At 40.2% G+C, this 9,532-nt stretch overlaps 1 non-coding gene across 1 annotated transcript; it reads left to right on the top strand.

Annotated features, from left to right (window-relative positions):
* The first annotated feature begins 5,067 nt into the window (after window positions 1-5,067).
* LOC115833427 lies at window positions 5,068-5,128 on the top strand. Its single transcript, XR_004028859.1, has one exon. It is a non-coding gene; the product is annotated as a U7 small nuclear RNA (small nuclear RNA).
* The last annotated feature ends 4,404 nt before the right edge of the window (window positions 5,129-9,532 follow it).

The following is a 9,532-nucleotide window of genomic DNA, read 5'->3' as shown; positions in this document are numbered from 1 at the left end:
TTTGAGATTTATTTTCTTATTCAATTTTTTCCTCCCTATTTTTAAATTTTTTTCTATTCTTTCTGTGGTTAACCTTGATGTTTTCCATAGGTGTTTAACTTATAAAGTCTAAAGTTAAACAATATTTTAGCCCCCTTCTTGAAGAATGCAGGAAGCTTAGAAACCTTCAACTCTAGTCATTCCTCTCCTGACCACATACTGTTGTTTTCAAATATGTTAGTTTGTTCCTTTTTATAAACCTCACAATTATACATCATTGTCAGTATTATTTTATATAGACAGTGTTTGTTTGGACTTACATGCATGCATTCTTGTATCGCAGATCATCCTTTGGGATCATTTTCTTTCATTATGAATATAGTGTTTAAGTGGGTTTTTTTTTTTTAGTACAGGTCTCTTGATGTTAAATTCTTCCAGTCTTTCTTATATGTAAATGTCTTTATTTTATCCTCATTCTTAAAAGATAGTTTGTTACAGGTATTTTTACTCAACACTTAGAATATATGGTTCCATTCTCTTTTGGCTTTGAGAAGTCTGTTGCTATTAAGTGGACTATCAGACTAATTGCTGGTTTTGTGTGTGTGTGTGTAGTAGTAGTAGTAGTAGTAGTAGTAGTAGTAGTAGTAGAGTGTGCAGGGGGTCCTGCAGTTTTACTCTAACATGTTTACATATGTATTTTTTTTTTATTCTACTTTGGGAATGTCATGCTTCGTGATTCAGTGGATTCATGCTTTTCATAATTTCTGGGAAATTCTCAACCATTTTCTCTTCAAATATTGCCTTTCATTTTTTCTAGTTTTTCTTTCTCAGAATACAGTTAGTCATATTTTGGACCTCCTCATTCTATCTTCCGTATCTCATAACATCTCTGAGATTTTCTATCTCCTTGTCTTTCTGCACTTCATTCTGGATAATTTCTTTAGGTATATCTTTCAGCTTACTGATTCTCTTTCCAACTATGTCTAATCTGCTCTTTAATCTGCCCATTGAGTTTTTTATTTCAAAAGTTATATTTTTCATTTGTACAAACCTCATATATTTTACTTGCTAATCTGCCTAGTCATCCCTAATAGTCTCTTATTGTTTGGTCATCTTTGTGATTACATCTGTTATTACTTCTTTAAAACATTTTATATAATTTTTGTTCAACCAGTAGTCACTGTTTGCATGAGTATGACATTGTAAATATTGTTCACATCAAAACTACATAGTATATTCTGATTACATATCCTTTCTTGTATACCCTTTCGTTTTCCTTGGAGCTAATAATTGTGTATTTTGTTTTCTTTTGCTTAATGTTCTAGTACCTATTACTATTCTTCTCTGAAATTCTTTATACAATCCAAATCAGATCATGTCCTTCCACTATTCAGAATTCTCCCATGGCTCCCACCTCCCTCAACAAAAGCCAAAGCCCTCACCATGGCCCAAAAGTTCCCTTTACCTCTCTTACCTTGTCTCCTATCACGCTCAATATCACTCACTCTTCTCCAGCTACACTGGCCTCCTTGCTGTTCCCCAAGCGTGCTAGATACCCTTCCTTTTCAGGGCCTTTGTACTTGTTCTTCTCACTGCCTGAAACACCCTTCCTCCCAAATAATCTGATGAGTTGCCCTAGTACTTCCAGTGTGCTCAAATGTCACCTCCCTAGAGAAGTGTTTCCTGATCAACATATCTAAAATCGCCCCATCACATGCATTTTATATCCCTTTATCCTACTTTATGTATATTTTTCTACAAAGCACTGATCACCACCTGGTATATTTTATATTTATTTATTGTGGTTAGCGTTTGTCTCTCTTCAGTAGACTGTAAGCTCCATAAAGCAGGGACTTCTGTTTTGTTCACTGCTGTATCCCCAGTGCCAAAAACAACAGTGCATAGTAGATACTCAATAAATATTTGTGGAATAAACTGAATGAATGGATGAATGACTTAATTGATTAATGTGGAGGATAGAGAGATAAAGGCCTTGAGGAGTAGGCTAGGCACAAAGGCCTTTAATGCCATGCTAAGGAACTTGGATATCATTTTTCATAAGGTTGGGGGCTGTGAAGAAGCAGTGAGGATAGCTCCTGGGTTCTTTTGGGAAGCAAGTTCTCAGTTGGTAGGATTGTGGCAAAGCCCCATATTTTCTGACTGGCTGTATGCCCTAGGGCTCCTGAAGGCAGGCCTGCCTCTTACTCAAATAGCCCTCAAACTGCTATGTTGTCATGCTGCCTGTTACCTGGTGAAAAAACCCCAACTCTCATTGGGCTTTCTGATCCCAGCTATCATCCCCCTTTCTCTTGCACCACGAGGAACTGTTTCCTGGTCCCCAGGCCAAGCAGACCACTCTCATTATACTTTACCTGTGGTACTTGGTGGTGGTAGGGGGGCCGCAGGGGATAGCGTGGAAGCTGGCATGATGCTGGGCTCATAGTAAGTGTCGTTATAATGGGAGATACCCATAGGAGGGTAAGTTACAGCTCAAAAAGAGTTTTTCTCATTGTCAAAGTGAGAACAGGCTGTGTGGGGTTTTAGTCCTGACTTTGCCCCTAACCCTACTGGGGCCTAGTCTGGCTCCAGTGTTTCTGCCTGCCCATGACTCTGGATACTAATTCTGTTATCTAATGTGTGACCTACTCTCCTGTTTTGGTCACCCACTAATTTCATCAGCATGCCATCAGAATTATACAGAATGCCATGTATAATTAGATCCCTGTGGCATGCCAGTAGAGACCTCCCTATCCAGGCCATCAATTTATTAATCATTAGCACACTGAGTTTAAACATCCAACTAGCTATAAGTTCAGTTGAGCAAAATTTGACCACTTACTATGTGTCAGGCCTCCTGCTGTACACTGAAGACACAGAGATGAACGAGGTGTGTTCCCAGACACAGAACCGTAATTTCAGGGCAGTGTGGTCAGTGCAGTAACACTGGTGGGAAGAATAGACTGTGAGAGCCCCTAAGGAATACACAACCCAGCTCAGGGGACCAAGGAAGCTTTCTTGGAAGAGATGGCATATGAACTAAATCTTAAAAGATTTAGTTTAACTTTCTAATGTTAAACTGCTCTTGCATTTCTGAGATTAAACTCAACATTTTTATGTTGTATTAAATCTTACTTATTCTGGATGTGGTTTGCTAATAAACTGTTTAAGATTTTTGCATCTTTAGCCATCTGTATTTGTCTGGTTAAGGTTATAGTGATCTTATCCGATAAATAAATCAGTTTTCTAGGAATTGGTCCAATTCATGTAAGTTTTCAAATTAATTATATTCTCTTATTTTTAAATTTTTACTATATCTTTTATGTTGTTCATACTATTTGTGCCTTTTCTATTTTTTCTTGTTAGTCTCTCCAAAGATATTTTTTTAGTGATTGGCCTTGAAAGCTTACCATACATATTTAACCTAAAGTCCAAAGTTAAACATACTCTCCACCCAAACAATTCACAGACTTTATAAATCTTTAATGTCTCCCAATTTACATGTTATTATGTCTACTATTTTTGTTCCTCCCTTATTAAGGATGACACTAACCATATCATTTTATGCAAACATTGTTTGCTTAAATACTCATTTACCTTTTATTTGCCCATCTTTCTTCTTTTACCTCAGATGTTGTTTTTGGGATGATTTTTCTTCTTCTTTTTTTTTTTTTTTTTTTTTTGAGATGGAGTCTCACTCTGTCGCCCAGGCTGGAGTGCAGTGGCGCAATCTGGGCTCACTGCAAGCTCCGCCTCCTGGGTTCACACCATTCTCCTGCCTCAGCCTCCCGAGTAGCTGGGACTACAGGCGCCTGTCACCATGCCCGGCTATTTGTGTGTGTGTGTGTGTGTGTGTGTGTGTGTGTTTTAGTAGAGACGGGGTTTCACCGTGTTAGCCAGGATGGTCTCGATCTCCTGACCTCGTGATCCGCCTGCCTTGGCCTCCCAAAGTGCTGGGATTACAGGCATGAGCCACTGCGCCCAGCCTGATTTTTCTTCTTCTTGAAATACATACAGAACTTCAGAAAATCCTTTAGTGTAGATCACTTAATTGGAAACTCTTAGTCTGTGTTTATCTATAAATGCCTTTTTTCCCCTTTATTCTTCTTAAAAGATAGGTTTGCTAGGTACCTACTTCTAAATTACCTTTTTTAGAAGGATATTAAACACTGACACTAAGAGGACATTATGACACTTGTCTGGTTTCTATTATTACTGTTGCAAAGTCTACTGTCACTCTAATTTTTTTTGTAGGTATTCTTTTTCTCTGGCTGCTTTGAAGGTCCTTTGATTATTGCTTGACTCTGTAAGATCTTTTTAGTTGGTGTTGTCTTGCAAATGTTCCTTTTTATAGCTTCCTAATCTTGCCCTATGAATGCAGTGTTTTCTTCTTGTCGCTCTGATGACATTAAATAATAATGTCTTTTTAAAAAGTGTTCTCTCTACAATTTTATTTATTTATTTATTTATTTATTTATTTATTTATTTATTTATTGAGACAGAGGCTCACTCTGTCACCCAGGCTGGAGTGCAGTTGCGCGATCTCATCTCACTTCAACCTTTGCCTCCTGGGTTTAAGTGATTCTTCTGCCTCAGCCTCCCAAGTAGCTGAGATTACAGGCGCCCGCCATCACACCCGGATAATTTTTGTATTTTTAGTAGAGATAGGGTTTCACCATGTCGGTCAGACTGGTCTCAAGCTCCGGGCCTGAAATGATCCATACACCTTGGCCTCCCAAAGTGCTGGGATTACAGGCGTGAGCCACTGCGCCCGGCCCTACATAATTTTTGTTTCCAAACATATATATTTCGTTGTCAGCAGCAGTGAGAAACTCACTGACACCAGATTTGGCCAAAGGCACCACAGATAACACAGGCATGACATATTCTGAAGCCTTAGAAAGAATCTGTATGAATAGTGGGCCGGGGGGCCCTCTACTGTGTGCAAACTTTGGTCAATGCCACAGTTCTGTCACTTGCGAGTATGGTAGTGCAGTGGACTTGAGCCAGACTGCCTGGATTCAAATCCCAGAGCTGATCAAGTCACTTGACCTCAATTTTCTGTAGTTTCTTCTGTAAAAATAGGGATAGTAGTGTTACAGCTCTTTTAGAATTTGTCTAGCAGGCATTCTGGTTTTTGCCGAAAGCCCCCTTAAAAATAAACAAAAATGGGGATAATAGTAATATGCACTTCATAGGATTATTGAGGGTATTAAATGAGTTAATCTACATAAAGTATTTAGAATAATGCATGGCATGTAGTAAGCACTGTATATGTGTTTGCTATTACTACCATTATTACTTTTGTGACGAGGGGATTGAAGGAAGAAGAGCTTCTATGGTGCAATGGGGAAAGGAGTATATCCTGCCCTGTGTGTTCCCCTAATATCTTGGCTATAAAAGCCATCCACAAAAAACACAGGGTCAGGAATTTGAAGGGGTTATTTGGGCATCTTAGAGTGTGGGATATCAAGTAGGCAGTTAGAATGGGATAGAATTCTTCAGTGGGAAGTATTGGATATTTCCTTTTTGGAGCAGAGCAGTACCATATGGAGGAACAGTGACAGAGGGATAATCTAAGGTCAGGGGATTTCTTAAGCAGTTAATAATGCTTTTTCTCTTAGGAACTAACCTGTCAGGTACTGAGAGGCTTTGAAGATGGCTCTTCAGGTTGGGGACACGCCTTTGTTAAGGGGCAGGACTGCTGCCAGGAGTTGATTCACATACTCAGAGGTAGGATTGACCACATTAAAAAAATGCTTTCAAGTCTTTGTTCTAAATTTTATTTGACCCTCCATAAGTTTGGGGAAAGTCCCAGCCTCAGTAACCACCTCAGTAATCATCCCAGACACAGTCTGGAGGATATGAACAGGCAGAGTGGGTCATATGGAAAACAGGCGCGTGGTGGGGAGGCCAATTTGAGGAGCCATTAGTATTAAAATGGAAAGTTCAAGAGATACAAAAATTATAAACAAAACTTTATCAAATCCAATAACGTATTAAAAGGATAATGAATCATAACAAAATGGATTTTATCCCAGGAATGCAGGATTGGCTTGGCATTAGAAAATCAATCATGCAATTCAACATATTAACAAACCAAAAGGGAAAACCCATATGATTATTGCAATAAATGCAGAAAAAGCATTTGACAACATCTAACATCCATTCCTGAGTTTAAAAAACAAAAACCTCTTGGCAAACTAGAAGTAGAAGGGAACTTCTTCAATCTGATGTAGGGCATCTGCAAAATAACCCACAGCTAACATTATATTTAGTGGTGAAAACTGAGTGCTTTCCCCCCAAGATCAGAAATAAAACAGAGCTGTCCACTCTCACCACTTCTATTCAGCATTATACTGAAGGTTCTAGGCAGTGCAGTCAGGCAAGAAAAAGAAGCAAAAGGTATCCAAACTGGAAAGGAAGAAGTAAAACTGTATTTATAGAAAATGTGATCATCTATATAGAAAATCCAACTGAGTCCACCAAAAATAAAACCCTACTAGAACTAATAAGTGAGTCTAACAAGTTGCAGGTTATAAGATCAATATACAAAAATTAGTTGTATATCTATATACTAGCAATGAACAATTGGATACAGAAAATTTTTAAATACTATTTACAATAACATCTAAAAATGTGACTTAGGAATAAATCTGACAAAAGATGTGGAAGACCTATGCACTTGTATTGCTGAGAGAAAGAGGAGCCAAATTAATGAAAAACATTCGTGGGTTGGAAAACTTAGTATTGTTATGATGTCAATTCTCCCCAAATTGATCCATAGATTAAATGTAATTCCTATAAAAATCTCAGCAGGCTTTTTGCAGAAATTTACAAACTGATCGTAAAATTCATATGGAAAGGCACTACAGAGCCTGGTACAGTGTGTAGAAACCCTGGGTAGGGTTCAGCTTTCTCACAGGATTAGGACTATCAGTGGAGCACATATAGAGAGGAAAAACAGTGACAGGGCCTCCAGTTGCAAACAGGTCTACAAAGGATATGAACAAGCAATTTCCTGAAGCGGGAAACCCAAAAAGCTAACAGGCCTAATAAAAGATGTTCAGATGTATTAACAGAAATGTCTAAAATAAAACTACAGTGAGATTTTACTTTAGATTTCACAAACAGACAAAATTTTAAAAAGCTGGGTCATGCCAAGTCCTTTAGTGGGGATATGGGGGCATAGGGACCCTCTTGCATTGGGAGTGGGGACTTTGGCAGCCATCCCAGAGATGAATGTGGCACTATCCCCATGGGCCCTCCAAAGAAATTCTCACACAGGTCCATAAAGGGTCACGTAGAAGAATGTTCATTATGGTATGGTTTGTAACAGTGGGAAGTTGAAGGCATGCTGGGTGTCCATCACCAGGGGCATACACAGGGAAATAGTGATGGGTGCACTCCACAGAGGACCTCTTCACCTTTAGACCAGTGAGTTAGATGTACACAGGGCAACACGATGATCTTCAACACGTAGCACTGAGCAAAAAAGAATAAACCATATAACAATACTACTCACAAGTTACAAATATGTGCACATATACACCAAATACACACCTTACAGAAATGCACACAAAAGGATGTAAGTTGAACACATTTGAAAGATGCCTGTGTCAGGGAGTCAGGAGGAATGGGAGTGTGGATGACAGGGAATAAATAAAACAAGAAAGCAGTGGAATTGGCAGTCACGGTGGCTCACACCTGTAATCCCAGCACTTCGAGAGGCCGAGGCGGGCAGATCGCTTGAGCCTAGGAGTTCAGTTCCAGCCTGAACAACATAGTGAGTCCTCATCTCTATAAAAAATAGAAAATTAGCCAAATGCGGTGGTGTGTCCCAGCTACCAGAGAGGCTGAGGTGGGAGGATTGCTTGAGCCCAGGAGCCTGAGACTGCAGTGAGCCGAGATTGCACCACTGCACTCCAGCCTGGGTGACAGAGTGAGACCCTGTCAAAAAAAAAAGGGGGGGGGAGGAGAAAAAACAAGCAGAAAGTGTCTGTTCCCTTGGCCTAATCACCCACTCCCCATGGCATTCATCCTTTAGAGTCTGCTCTTCACTGAGGAGGAAACAGCCACACCTACGCTCTGTTAACCTGAGGCCAGAATGCCCAGGTGAGCCTGGCGCAGACGGTCTGTACTTGGCTGATTTTGAGTATGTGCTGGTGCGGCTCCTGCACACTCTCTCACCAGCACTGCAGCTGCCTGGAGCAGGTGTGGACATGCATTTCACCCCACAGAAGATGCCTGCTGTAATCTACTATTGAGGGTGGGGGCTGGTCACAGAGTTTGGAAGTGAAGAGTTAGAGCGGCCCACTCTCCATCAAACCATATGGTAACGAGACCATATGGTAACTAATTTCTGGTCCGCATAACAGCCCTGCCAGTGCCCTGACTATGCTGAGACATGGGTGTATTTTCCTGGCCTCATTTAGAACCTTACCCTCTGACTTCCCCAGAAGCAGCTCTTGTAAACTCTTAGGGAAACTGAAGCCAGACTCACTATGACTGAGAGATTCTCTTCAGCTTATCCTCTCCTGGGACTCTTCACCTAATTGTACCAATACTGCTCCTTCCATAACCAGCTAAGTGCATGCTTGCCATTCGGTTTTCAAAACAAAACAGTACCTTGTTCAGTGATACATACATGGGAGGTGAAATTTTCTCAAAAGCAGGCCAGGCACAGTGACTCACGCCTATAATCCCAGCACCTTGGGAGGCTGAGGTGAGTGGATCACCTGAGGTCAGGAGTTTGAGACCAGTCTGGCCAACATGGAGAAATCCCGTATCTACTAAAAATACAAAAATTAGCCGGACGTGGTGGCATGTGCCTGTAATGTCAGCTGCTCGGGAGGCTGAGGCAGGAGAATCACTTGAACCCAGGAGGTGGGGGTTGCAGTGAGCTGAGATCATGCCACTGCACTCCAGCCTGGGCAACAAAAGTGAAACTCTGTCTCAAAAAAAAAAAATTTTTTTTTCCGCAAAAATCAAGGAAATGAGAACATAAAGGTCAAGGTAGTGGTTTCTTCTGGGTGGGGGAAGGAGATGAGGGATCCACAGTTGGCTTCTCAAACTCTATAATCTAGTTCTTAAGCCAGCTGGTGGGTAGATGGGTGTTTTCTTACATGTCTTTAAACTGTACATGGAAGTTTTCAAAACCTTTCTCTATGTTGAATACATTTAAAAGTTTGAAAGGAACACAAAGAGATTTCAAACCCGATAACATTTGCATTTATCAGAACACATAGAATAAAAGAAAATGACAATAATCACATTGGAATATCTGCCTATGAGGGGGTGGGTGTTGGAAACGGGAGTGAGGAATGAAGGTAAAGTGGAGTAAATAAATGAATAAGTAAATAAAAAGATAAGCATTTTACTGATCAAAGATAATAATGTAACATGACCAGTGGAGTATAGCTTCCTGCACCTTCTGCACCTGAGATTCAAAGGAAAACTAAATACTGAGCATGATCAAGAAACTGGATCCTAATAAATCTGATTGATCCAAAACCAACAGGTACAAACTTAAATCACCTGAGTACTCAAAAGATGA

Source organism: Nomascus leucogenys, chromosome X, assembly GCF_006542625.1.
Source record: "Nomascus leucogenys isolate Asia chromosome X, Asia_NLE_v1, whole genome shotgun sequence".
NCBI lineage: Eukaryota > Metazoa > Chordata > Mammalia > Primates > Hylobatidae > Nomascus > Nomascus leucogenys.
This window is presented reverse-complemented; position numbering and strand designations above follow the sequence as displayed.